The 13,773-nt window shown below is 47.9% G+C and overlaps 1 protein-coding gene across 1 annotated transcript in view; it reads right to left on the minus strand.

Annotated features, from left to right (window-relative positions):
- TMEM163 (transmembrane protein 163) overlaps positions 1-13,773 on the minus strand; it is an 884,981-nt gene that overhangs the window by 86,182 nt on the left and 785,026 nt on the right. The window lies entirely within an intron of this gene.

Here is a 13,773-nt window from a genome sequence, read left to right on the forward strand (position 1 = left end):
CTGGTCTGTCTGTGTGCTTGGGATAGGATGGGGTTAAGGGGAATAGGATTGGGATTGGGTAGAGGAAATTAGAGGAGGGAGGCTGGAAACAGGGACAATGGCTGCCATCAGGGAGGAGGAGAGAGCCTGGATTGATCTCTGTTGGGCCGCCATGCCAAAGTGAATGCCCTCCAGAAATTACAAATGGGCTGCCAGCCCCTCAATGACATTCACAATGGTTGACTGCTGTACAGAGATGGATCGCAGGAGGTCAATAGCCTCTTCACTCAGGGCAGCAGGGCTAACTGGGGCAGGGCCTGAGGTGCCTGGGGCGAAGGAGATTCCCACCCTCCTGGGTGAGCGGGCACGGGAAACATGCTGACGGTCTGCTGGGAGGGCAGTGCTGGTGTGGGGTGTCGGCTGTACCTGTAGTTGAGGTGGGCACAGAGGTGTCCGCCACCACCAGGGAGCTTCCATCGGAGGAGGTGTCACTGTTCAAACTGTCCCCTCCAGTCTCCGCTGTGGTGCTCCCCTCGTCCTCCGTCCCACTGGTGCCCTCACTGTCGGCGGATTCAGCCTCTTGTGCCCTGTGAGATACAGCTCTCCCCGTCGCAGGTGCCTCTGCTCCTCCGCCAGATGATGCTAATGCACATAAGGACAGGGTGTCAAAACAAAAAGGGGGGCAGAGACAAAGGATAACCTTGGTCAATGGCGGCAACAACACCACCGTTGGCATACACAGCACACTCACACAGGGAACAGCCCTACGCACTAGGCAATGCACTAAAAGTCACAATGCTAGCCACCAGCCCATGGACATGGACACCTACCACCAATTGCAGCATACCTGAGACCCACAGACCCCTGCCCAGTAGTGGATGCCTACTAGATTGGTTGGAGGTATTTTACATCAGGACCCTGCCCAACATGGGACCTACCCTGCAATGTCCAGCCTGGCCTAGGGGCACCCACAGGCCCACATCCCCCACCTGGATGCCACTCCACCATGCTCAAGTATTAATTGGGCCACTGTACTCACCCCCTTGTGGCTGCTGTGATGCCCCCAAGAGCCCATCCAGCTCAGGGTAGGCCACCACCAGTATGCAGGACATCAGGGGGGTCAGGGCTCGACGGACACCCCTTCCTCATTGGGAAGACATCCCCAGCTGGGCCTCTATAGTCTTCCGTGCCCAGCGTCTCAGGTCCTCCCATCGTTTGCGACAGTGGGTGCTCCGCCTGCCATAGACCCCCAGGATCCGCACGTCCTTGGCAATGGCACGCTATATACCCTTTTTCTGATGGGCGCTGACCTGCAGAGAAATACACATAGGAAAAGGTACCATCCTGCCTGTTACTCTCATGGCCCATCATTGCCCTCACATACCCTTACGCACAGACATGGCCCACCATACATGCAGCACACTGCCCAGTGCCCTTCCACCAACACCCCCACATGAGGCCTTCACACACACCACTCCATGCAGTCATGCCCCATGCATCGTGCTTACAGTGTACTCACCTGTTGGTCTGGAGGCCCATAAAGCATTCGGTAATGGGGTAGGACCCCATCCACCAGTCACTCCAACTCCACCGTGGTGAAGGCAGGGGCCCTTTTCCCACTGACACGAGCCATGGTAGGTTCCAGACACAGGTCACAGCAGCACATGCAGTGTAGGTCCTCTCCGGTTGAAGGTCAGGTAGCAAGTGAGTGAACAGATAGAAAATGGCAGTCACGTCCGCGGTGGTGCGTATCGTCTCCACCGGCGTACATCACCATTGGCCACTGTGACCCATAGGGCCCAATGTTAACCAATGAGGAGTTGCACAGTCGTTTTCGAACAACTCCCTCAACGGCGCACAACATCTGCGGAATTACCTAATTTCCATATGTCCCTCCTAACAGGACAGGCGGATGCCATTTCAGGGGTCAGGGCAGGCCATGGCACCTAACTGCGTCACAATACACATAAGCACCATTTGGGCCTATCCAACAATATACTTTACAGTCACAACATGCAATGAAGTGTAGTGTTTGGAAATATGGGATACTGACCAGCTGCTCACCGTTTTGCCCCCTAGATTGCAACCGCTATGGATGAATAGGTGATGGAGACATCCCCTTGTGTGCAGGCCACTGGTGGACTTGGCAACAATGGAGGACAGGCACATTTTTCTCACCTATAGACTGGACAGAGCCACAATCACAGAGTTGTGTGCCCAATTAGAGCCTGACCTGATATCTGCTATCCGTCACCCCACCGGGATCCCCCCTCTTGTGCAAGTGCTATCAGTGCTCCATTTCTTGGCAACTGGTTCTTTCCAAGTGACAGTGGGCTTGACAGCAGGAATGTCACAGCAAATGTTCTCAATAGTGCTGACCAGAGTGTTGTCTGCCCTGATTAAACACATGCGCAGCTACATCGTTTTCCCCCAGGTAGAGGATCTGGCCACAGTGAAAGCAGATTTCTATGCAATTTGACATATCCCCAACATTATTGGGGCTATTGATGGTACACATATTGCATTTGTCCCCCAACCCCGGAGAAATGAACAGGTGTTCAGAAATCAAAAGATCTTTCACTCTATGAATGTGCAGATAGTGTGCCTGGTGGACCAGTACATCTCCCATGTCAATGCTAAGTATCCAGAGTCTGTGCATGATGCCTTTATCATGAGGAATAGCAGCACCCCATGTGTGATGGCTCAACTCCAGAGGCACAGGGTGTGGCTAATAGGTGAGCCCTGGTTCCCACCCAGTGGATGTTGGTGTATGGGTATGGTGTGGGCCCTAAGGGTGAGTGTGTGGCTAACAGTTGTCCCTTGATATTTGCAGGTGACTCTGGTTACCCCAACCTCTCATGGCTACTGACCCCTGTGAGGAATCTCAGGACAAGGGCAGAGGAACGTTACAATGAGGCACATGGGCGAACAAGAAAAATCATAGAGAGGACATTCGGCCTCCTGAAGGCTAGGTTTTGTTGCCTCCATCTGACAGGTGGTTCCCTGTGCTACTCACCCAGGAAGGTCTCCCACGTCATCGTGTCATGCTGTATATTGCACAACATTGCCTTATAACGTCAGGTGCCTTTTCTGCAGGAGGATGAGGCTGGAGATGGCCATGTGACAGCAGTGGACCCTGTGGACAGTGAAGATGAGGAGGTTGAGGATGAGGTCAACAGAAGTGCAATAATTCAACAATAGTTTCAATGACACACAGGTAAGACAGTGTAACTTCAAATTTAAATGACTGTTTGGTGTTTGACATTGTCACTGGCAGGCTGATTTTCCCACTTCTATGGCCACTCATTGTACCCCTTGGCATCTCTATTTGCAGATATTTGTGCCCCACTATCGCTCCTGGTGTGTTGACTGCCGCCAACTACAGGTCATTCCTATGTATATATTACTTTACAGTTGTATTGCAGTGTTTATACCTTGGTAAACGAATACATAGTTCAATCATTTGACATGCTCCATACTTTTTCAAATTGTGTTTATTTAAGTGCTAATAAGTAGAGGGTGATGTGCAATGGTCTGGGTTGATGGTGGAGGAAAGTCCAGGATAGAGTCCAGTCTATGTGGATCACAGGTGCATTGTCCAAGGGGGCATAGGAAGTGGAGCAATGGCAGTTCAAGGTGGACATGGTGGGACACAAGGGTGACAATCAGGAGAGTCTTTTTTCCTGGCAGGGATCTTTGCGATAATCTCTGGCTTCTGCCTGGATCTCAGGGACCGTTTGTGGAGTGGTTCTCCTTCTGCAGGGGGAGGGGTGCTGGTGGCCTGTTGGTCCTGTGGCCGGGCATCCTGTCCACTAGCGGCAACAGAGGTGGAGGGCTGGTCATCGGTTTGGTTAGTGGTAGGAGCCCAGTGGGGTGCCACTGCCTCCCTCATAGTGTTGCCCATGTCTGCCAGCACCCCTGCAATGAAGACAAGGGTGGTGTTACTGGACTTCAAGTCCTCCCTGATCCCCAGGTACTGTCCCTCCTGCAGCTGATGGTTCTCCTGCAACTTGTCCAGTATCTGACCCATTGTCTCCTGGGAATGGTGGTATGCTCGCAGGATCTTGGTGAGTGCCTTCTGGAGAGTCGGTTCCCTGGGCCTGTCCTCCCCGTGTTGCACAGCAGTCCTACCAGCTTTCCTGTTGTCCTGTGCCTCTGTCCCCTGAACCGTGTACCCACTGCCACTGACCCCAGGTCCCTGATCGGCCTGTGTTTGAGGGGTGGCCTGGGGTCCCTGTAGTGGTGGACACTCTGCTGATTGACGTGTCCTGGGGACAGAGGTATGGGCCCGCTGGGTGGATACTGTGGTGGTGTTTCCTGAGGGGGGAGACTCTGTGGTGGTATGGGACTGTGCCTGGGTAACCGACTGTCCAGAGATCCCTGATGGGCCAGGTTGGTCATCCAGATCCAGGCTTCCAGAGCTGCTGTCATCACTGTGGGCCTCTTCTGGGGGGGGCTGGATGTTGCTGGCACCTCCTCTCTGGTGACGATGGCTAGGGGACCTGTGGGGATGTAAATGAACTGTTATTGTTTCTGCGTATGACATCTTATGCATGGGTGTGTTGCCCTCTAAGGTTGTTATTGCCCTGGCAGCTTTGCTTTGTGTGAGTTGCTATTTGGTGGGCTAGGTGATTCTCTCCAGTGTGCATCCAATGGTGATAGGTGTCCATGCAGGTCTGTGAGGCGTGTCCATGCATTGGTGTTACATGCAGGGCTTGGTATTGGGTTGAGTGGGTTGTGATTGTGGGGTATGTGGGAGGTGGAGAAGTGATGGAATGAGGGTAAGTGTGGGGTTTTGTGATGGCATGCAGGTAGGGGGGGTGATAGTAATAGAGATTTGACTTACCAGAGTCCAGTCCTCCTCCTACTCCTGTCAGGCCCTCAGGATGCATGGCTGCCAAGACTTGCTCCTCCCATGTTGTTAGTTGTGGGGGAGGAGGTGAGGGTCCACCGCCAGTCCTCTGTACAGCTATTTGGTGTCTTGCTGCTGTGGAATGCACCTTCCCCCGTAGATCGCTCCACCTCTTCCTGGTGTCATCCCTTGTTCTGCGGTACTGTCTCACTGTGTTGCTCTTGTCCACGATTCTCCGCCATAGCTCCATCTTCCTAGCAATGGATATCTGCTGCACCTGTGATCCGAATAGCTGTGGCTCTACCTGGATGATTTCCTCCACCATGACCCTCAGCTCCTTGTCAGAGAATCTGGGGTGTCGTTGTGATGCCATGGGTGTAGTGTGAGTGGTGTGGGTGAGGGTATGTGGGGTGGTGTGTTGGGGTGTGTGATGTAAGGTGTGTGGATGGTGTATAGGTGATGGTGGTGTGTGGCTGTGGTCTTGTCTATGGTCTTGCTATCTCTCTTGTGGCACTTGTTTGTAGTCGTAAAGGGTTGTGGGTATTGTGGGTGTGTGTTTTATAGTTGTGTGGGTGTGGTTTGTGTATGTGTGTCAGGTGTGTGCATTTTGAATAGTCCAATGTGGTGTAGTTTTGCATGTGTGTGTATATTTGGAGTGCCATTGAATGTCTGCCGCGGTGGTTCGTGGGTCATAATGTTGTGGGCCTAGTTCTGTTGGCATAACGGTGTGGGTTTTCCTACCGCCAGTTTATCACTGACCTTTGGGCTGGCGGACTTGTGTGTGTGGCTGTATAGTGACGGATTGCTATGTGTGTGTCATAATATGGGTAGCGGTGATCCGCTGCGGTATGTTGGCAGAAGTCAGCATGGCGGTAAGCGGTACTTACCGCCAATGTCATAATGAGGGCCTGTGTGTGATTGGCTGATCATAAATGTGTGTCAGTTGCTCCGATCTACCACTAGAATGACTTACTCTCTCAGCCTAACATGTTGATAATGAACAATGGTGTCCATTAACTGATATGTACAAATTACACTAAGCAATGTTTTTCATTCATGTCTTGCAGGTGGAACTCGGCCCAACACCATTAGTGAAGTGACCCAATTTGAAGACCCCAATGGAGCCAGTAAGTCTCATCTTGTGCGTCATGTGTGCCAATCAAGGGTTTGGTGTGAGTCAGTCTGAAGTGTGGAATGCTATGAAATATGGTTTTGCCTGACCAATGATATGATATCATTGTAGAATGGATGGTGACGTCATGTCGATTGGAATGTTGTGCAATGAGAATGGCTTGCTTGTAGCACAAGGGGCAACGTGTTCTGACAAGGAATTGTGTGTTTTAGGAATTGTAATGGTTGGCCACAAGTTCATTGATGTCTACCATGAAAGGAGTCAGGGCAGCTATTAAAGTATATAGCATGCCAGTTGACAATCACTTTCTCACAGCACTGTTGTCAGCACTGTGTGCCACACATAGCTTACACTTACTGACAAGATGGTAAAGATGTGGGTTATATCTTCAAAGGTCTCTAGGGGGCTTAAGTAGGAGACACATGCACCACATGTGCCTCAGTACCCTTCAGATATATATTGAGGTTGTAATACTGCCAGGACCCATATTGTGCTGCACAACAGTCAGCAGTGTACACATTTAGTAGGCAACTCAGCTCCAGATTGTTGTGGTAAAGTCTATGATTCTTCCCATGCCAGATCTGAGCAGTTTTCACAACATGGCCCTGCCACCATGATATTCGTGAGTGATGTAGGTCGTGTCACTAATGCATATGATGTGAATGCTGTGTGCGTACCTAGTACATTGATGATGTCTGATGCATGTGCAAATGATGTACAATGTATCAGGATACTGTTGCAGCACCCAGTGCAGTGGCAAACTCACTGTGGGCCTCAGGGCACCCATACAACCACCATGTGTGTGCAGGTTAACACATGTGGCAAAACATAGCACAGGGATGGGGGCTTTAGTTCTATAATATTTAGACAAGTTTGATGTGCAGGTCAGGCTTTGGCCAAACTTTCTGGGGACACTGCATCAGTTGTACATGTGGTCACAACATGAGCAAAGGCGTACCCCCTTCTAATGTATCCTCAGGCCACGTCGTACACCAGGACACATGACTGATGATTTACCAATCCCTAGAATAGCCGGTGGGAAGTTTCCAGACCCCTTTCTCATACGGCCCCCACATTGCATCCATGATGACTGGGCAAGCCTAGATGTTTCACCAAGTGTGTTGAGGTGATAGATTGCATGCACAGCCCCCCTTATCCACAGAGACACAGGAAATCCAGACTTATGGGGCATGTGATCCTCACAAGTTTGATGACACAAAAGTTGATAACGGACAGTTTTGTCCACTTAGCTCTGGGTCCTGTTGGTTAACAATGGATAGCCGTCATCCCAGTGACATGTACATGAAACTGTAGATGGCTGGTAGGAAATAGTCATGGATGAGGAGTAAGTCATTGTTGAGGAATGTGTGGTGGACTGTATGCGTTATCTGCAGTTGCAGTGTACATAATATGTCTGTTCAACCTCCACCCGATGCTGAAACTGATGGTTGTTTCTCCTCATATTTCAGTTGCCAATATGGCGCCAGACCAGAGGCACGCTTTTAATAAGAGGGCCGAATGCTACCGGCACATAATGGAGGTGGAAGCAGGATACCTCTGAATGAGAAGTAGGTTTCACACTGAGAAGCCATCTGGGGAATGGCATGCGTTTGCACATGGTGGACCTCCATAGCAGCCACAGCCACACAAGGACACTGTTGGAAAAACATCAGGGATGCAGGGGGCCTCAGCATGTCCAAGACCCTCCACGTCGGCTGCACCTGTCAGGAGCCAGGCACCTGTTCAGCCACCTGCTGCAGTTGTTGCAAGCCAATCTGAGCTAGACATGAGACAGGACATGGCCAAGATTTTAGCCAGACTTGACAAATTGGAGGAGAGTGCAGAGTACCAGAGGATGTTGTGGTACATCAAAAAGAATCTAAAGAAAATGAAGAAATGAATTTATATTGCTCTACCCCCTCCCAGTTCTTTCCCCTCCCTTTTCCTGTTTTACATAGTTTTAGATTGGGTTTTAGATGGGAAGTATTAGGTTTGTGTAGGGTAGGCATAGATTAGGTCAAGTATAGTGGGGGGGTTCTTCATTGTTTTATTGGCGGGGGTTGGGTGGGGGTCATATTGGGGTATTTGTGTATCTTGTCTCTTAAGAGGGATGGGGGGCAATGTTTAGAGTGTGGTGTTACTTGTGTAAGATAAGTTTAGAATAGATTAGATAGGTGAAGTTGTTAGTTAGGTCAAGTTAGTATAGGTTAGTTTAACATAGGGTCGTTTTTAGGTTAGTTGTAGGTATAGGGTTTTACAATAAATCCTATTTTTCTTAATAATTTGTAAGTTGATTGTCTGCGGGTTCTCATGAGTGCACTGGCCAAGTTGGCGGAATTACCTAGGGTCTTGATTTCCAAGGATTGCCATGTGAATCCCCTATGACCAAGGAGCTGTCAGATTGGCTGCTACATACAGACAACTAGTGCATGCATTTGCCATACAGTGTTCCAGCCATTCAAAATGTGTATGTATACTTTATCTTGGACAGGTAAATATGGTACTTCACCTGTCGTTGGTGTGGTCCTGCAATTTCATTGATGGCAAGTGTGTCACATCTGACAACACGACACCTGTATCCTGCAACACTGACAAGTGGCCATCACTGATAAGGTTAGCTTCTCCTGTACCACACAAATAAGTTGTACTGGTACTCCCATCTCGGTAAATTACCATTCACTTGGTTCAGAGCCATACATGCTGTATGTCTACTTCAAAGGATATATGTTCAAAATTCATGTAGGATACTCAGTAGGTTGGTTGTAGTCGATAACACCATCATTCACCTATCTCATGTTAGGATCCTAGTGTGTGGTTTTGTGTCTGACAGTCATGCACTTGTGCTGATATTCTGTACACATTGACATGGATTGAAACAATGCTATCTTTTAGCTGAGTAGATGGATCATGGTAGACACATAAATGCTACATGTGTACAAGGTGCTTTATTTACAGGTGCAATTGTATTTGTGAATTCTATACAATGTCCAGTTCACAGACCCCATGAGTGAACGTTAGCTGTATGTAGCACAATCAGAGCACAAAGTTGACGGACATGCCATGAGACATGCTTAGGAGTACTGAGTACTGTGCATTAGTGAGGAATTAAAAACATTGCCAATTGGTATGAACGAGACAATGACAGTACATAGCAGACAAATCAACAGAGGTTAGGTGAAGAGGGTACATTTCCTACTGGCACAACACTGGCATGATCTTAAGCCCAGAACTAAGGAGAAACTGTCCATGTGGCACAGACTGGTGCTACAGGTGCTCTTCCTTGTGAATGTTATTCCTACCACATCTTCATCCTCTGATGTCTGTGGTTCTTCCTGTGCCATGGCTGTTGCTGTTGGAGAGGTAGAGGGGGCCACACACACTTAAGGGGATAGAGATGTGGAGTCAAAGGTCCCGGCAGCTGCAATTTGTGGGAACATATAAGGCATCACTGCAGCAAGGAGGAAGTGCTGATTTTTCAACACTGCTGCAACATCATGGTGGTAGGCAACCATGTTTTCCCTGAGGGAGGCCACTTCCTGCTATGTGGACTCCAGGGTATTCTGCATAAACCCCAGCAGGTTGTCTGTTATGCTGCTGCCAGTTTGGGAGGGCAGACCTCTGCTTCATGACAGCAGCTATGTTGGCCAGAGGCTGCTGGATTCTAGATAGTGGGAAGTGGGTGCCTCTGAGTTGTCCTTATTTTGATTGAGGCAGGTCCACACTCCCTCTCGGCTGCCTGCCATGGTCTACAACCCTCCCGTACCTGTGTGGCCAGATCCCGCTGGACTCCTACCACTGTCCTCTGAAAGCTGATATCTGGGTGCTCAGGGTCGAGGGCTGTGTGTGTACTGGCTGTTTGGGGTGTGTTGGTAGCTGGGTGGTTCATGTGGAGACCCTGCAACGCTGTGTGTCCTCCCTGCGACTGGAGGTGGGGTCTAGAGTGATCTAAGGACATCCTGGAGAGTCTGTTCATTGATGGTCGGCAGCTGGTCAACCATGTCATCTGCAAAATCCAGGACAGGCAGGCCGGCAGGAGGTACGCCATCATCCTCTGCAGTGAAATAGTGTAAAATCAATATTCAATTGTTTTGGCTGTTGACATGGGACATTATTTATTTGCCACTGGAGGCTCAGTGACATGTTACTGACCCATGGTTGTAGTTGTACTTATGTGTAGCATTGTGCATCACAAATGGGTCAAGCTCACTAGGTATTTTGGGGCATATCGAGGTGCCCCAAGCGCCACCCGAGTGTCACTTTTCGTGAGGTTCAGGTGGCGGATTGGCTTGTGCTGTATTTACAAGGTGGCATAAAGCCACTTTTTGTGCCTAGACACCACCTTGTATATATGGCCCCTTGACACGCAGCACTTTGTGTGGAAGGTGTGTGCAATGGGTGTTGCTATGGGTGTGCCACAGCAACACCCATTGCGTTTTGACACTGCCTCAGATTTAGGTCTAATTGTGAACCGGACGCTGTGCCAATATCTAACACCAGTCCTGGGGTGGGTTTAGCATGGCAAAATTCTAGGAGTAATGCTTACATGTCTACTAGATATATTTTTTTTTCTGCAGCATACATAGTAAGAGAAAATCGCCTTTTTGTTGTTGTGTAGGAAAGTGTTCCTTCCTGCACAAAACAATCTCCCCCTCAACACAGCCATCCTTGCACAATGGTGGAAGGGTGGCTGCGTTGGCGCACAATGGTTAATTTCCACTTGCGCAGGGTGGTACACAGGGTTGCGCTGTGTTCTTATGTATATAGCTCATCCCTGCTTTTTAAAATGGCGGTGCGTGATGCTACCTAATTTGACACAGCAGCACGCATCCATCATATTCTGTTTAATCTGGCCCTCTATTTTGTCAGATGGTGAGATTGCAGCTACTTGTACAGCTGCATACATGATGTTCACAGACATGCACAATCTGGTGTATGTTTTTTATTTTGTGGTCATTCCCATATGGTGCTTATGGTTGTCTCTGAGTAGCTCTGGGTTCACCCTGTATGGGTGTGTTCCATAGGTTTAAATCTTTAGGGCAGATTTTTCTCATGTGGCATGTCTCAGGGCAGCTGAAAGTCCTCTTCACCTCTGCAACGCAGTAGATTTTGTCCACTATTTGCAGCCATATTGCATCTCTCCTACTAACTGGCAATTTGGAGGTGACAAAGAGCTGGTGTTGGTGCTCAGTCACCTCTCTGACCAGGATGTCATGCTCCTCCTCACTAAAGCGGCTCTTGCGCTTTCTCTTCTCCTTCTCCTGGGATTTTTCTGGACCCTCCTGGCTGGTACTTGGATGAATGGGGTCTCCATGAGGTCCTTCCTGGCCATATAAAATCATCTTTTCTTGCAATTGCACTCTTTCCTGCTTGTGCGTTTTGTTTTGATGCTAATGCTGTAAACAAATGGTGCTAACCCTTTTGCGACATGTTTACATGCCACAAAACGGTCTAGCACTACTTTTGCAGCATTAGCGTAATTTTTTCTTAGGGCATGTCGCAGGTTTTAGCGTCAGTTTTTTTCACGCTAACCATTCCCTAGCACCATTATATGTCATTTCTTAAATAAGGCGCTAGCGCAGTTGTGTGTCATTTTTCATAAATATGCCCCTAAATGAAACACATCAGAAACTAAGGGCCATATTTATGAAAAGTGGCGCATCATGCCATGATGCGCCACTTTTCTTGCACCTTCCCCCCCTAACACCACCATGTGTGTGCCGTAATTATGATATGGTGCACCATGGTGCATGATAGGGAACTAGCGTCAAACATTTTGATGCTAGTTTGGCCCTTTGCCAGATTAGCGCCAAAAGTTTTGATGCTAATCCTGGAAAGTGAAAGGAGGCCCATTGAAAATAAAATGGGATAAATGGGAGCCTCATTTTAACGCCTGCCTTAGGCAGATGTTAAAAATGACGCTACAAATGGTGCAGTGGAATCTCATAAATTCCACTGCTCCATTTTTCTGGGTCTCCTACCACTGGAACGCTCCCCTTGCATACATTATACCTGGTGCATGCATAATGTGGCGCAAGGGTTTACAAAGTGGTGCAATGCGTGCATTGCATCACTTTGTAAATATGGCACAGGGTTTTTACCAACCTAAAGCCATATTAGAGTTAAAAAAAAAAATGCTAATGTGGCGCAAGGTGGCGCTAGGTGCTCATAAATATGCCCCTAAGGGCTATTAATGATGGCTGACTTTACGTTATGACAAGGGCCATTACGTTTTTAAAATAAAATTATGATGAGGTTGCTAAGAATTGTTGTTGCTGTCCAAGTACAGCAGCCAGCCCAGAAGTATGGGCACTGGTTCATTAAATGCATAGCATCTCTGATCAGAAATGTTTGTATTTTTATATAAATGTGCAGCATTCTTTGCTAAGTATTATTATGGATTGAGAAATGTATTGCAGCCTTGCTAAAATAGGTAGATACTGCCTATGTGCAGTATAACAGCTCATCTAGTACGTTCTAGCATTGTTCAGTGAGCCCTTTGCACACTTTTAAGTAAAGACCTAGCAGCCTTGTGAAGAAATAGTTTTACTATAATGCACACATTGCAGGCTTAATGAAAGTATCTGTCCTGCCCATGAAATGTATGGTAGCTCTGCTATGAAATGTTAGTATATTCTATACACAAACTATGATTTGCCTGCTGAGACATGTTTGTTTTGACCAATAAAAGAATATTAGCAGTACTGTGAAGAGTTGGTACTGTCCAGTATAATTATGATGCCCTGCTGAGAAGCTTTTGTATGCTTCATAAAGAGGAAATAAGCCACACTAAATATTTAGTCATGCTGCTGTATTGTAAAGTATATTTCTGACAACCTTGCTGCAAAGCATTGGCACTGTCCATGAAAGGTATTTTAGCCCTGTTGATTGTTACCATTATTACCATTATTACTATCAGGGTGCTTATCAGAAATGTACAACATTTTGCTGCGTCATTCTGCAACTTCACTGCTTTAGAATTTTACAACCTGCTCAGAGAAGGTGTAAAACTGATGCAGGGATTTTTCCAATGGGGGCCCCCTGGCATTGCTGGTGTAGCGTAATTTTTTTGACACTAGTCCAGCAATGTGTACGGTTAGAGCCACAGATGAACCAGAATTTTTGACGCATCTGTGAAAATGTGCGCCATGGCTCTGTATTGGAAATACAGCACATCCATGGCATTGTTAGAGGGTCGTAGAGCAGCGCAAGAAATCTGACGCATCGGAGCAGATGCGTCAGATTCTTGTAAATGAGGCCCTATTTTACCAGAGTCCTGAAGGAAAATGCCCCAAGCTCTCCGAAAAGTTGTCTTCGAAACCCGTTAGGCTTTGGCTGAACTACCCTTCTGGTGTACTTTAATATATTTGCCAGAAAGTTCCTAGAAAAAGTCCTTGGTGAGAATCATCAACCCCATGGCTATGACCACTCTTGCTGATCCGTTTTGTTTTAAATTGCACTACTTCGTAACCATTTTACAAATATTTCCCATGCAGAAAAATTAAAATAAAATAGAAGTGCCAGAAAATGTAATCCATTCTTCAAACGTTTGCCATATTAAAGTGTTTTTAAGAAAAAAACATTCTGAGAAGAGTATCCTGAACGCCTCTATCGAGTACTCTATTTATGCAGTTGTTTTTATTGGGGCCACGCCCCTCCAAAAATAAAGTTCTGCCTACTAGGCTGGACAAGTCCACAGTGGAAGCTCCACGAACCACAAGTGGATGACTCACCTAGTCAGAGCTCCAGACACTGGCCAAAGGGCTGTCTCAGTAACCCCCAAGTTTGCAAAATGTAAATGCTCCAGCCTATT

This window comes from Pleurodeles waltl, chromosome 3_1 (assembly GCF_031143425.1).
Source record: "Pleurodeles waltl isolate 20211129_DDA chromosome 3_1, aPleWal1.hap1.20221129, whole genome shotgun sequence".
NCBI lineage: Eukaryota > Metazoa > Chordata > Amphibia > Caudata > Salamandridae > Pleurodeles > Pleurodeles waltl.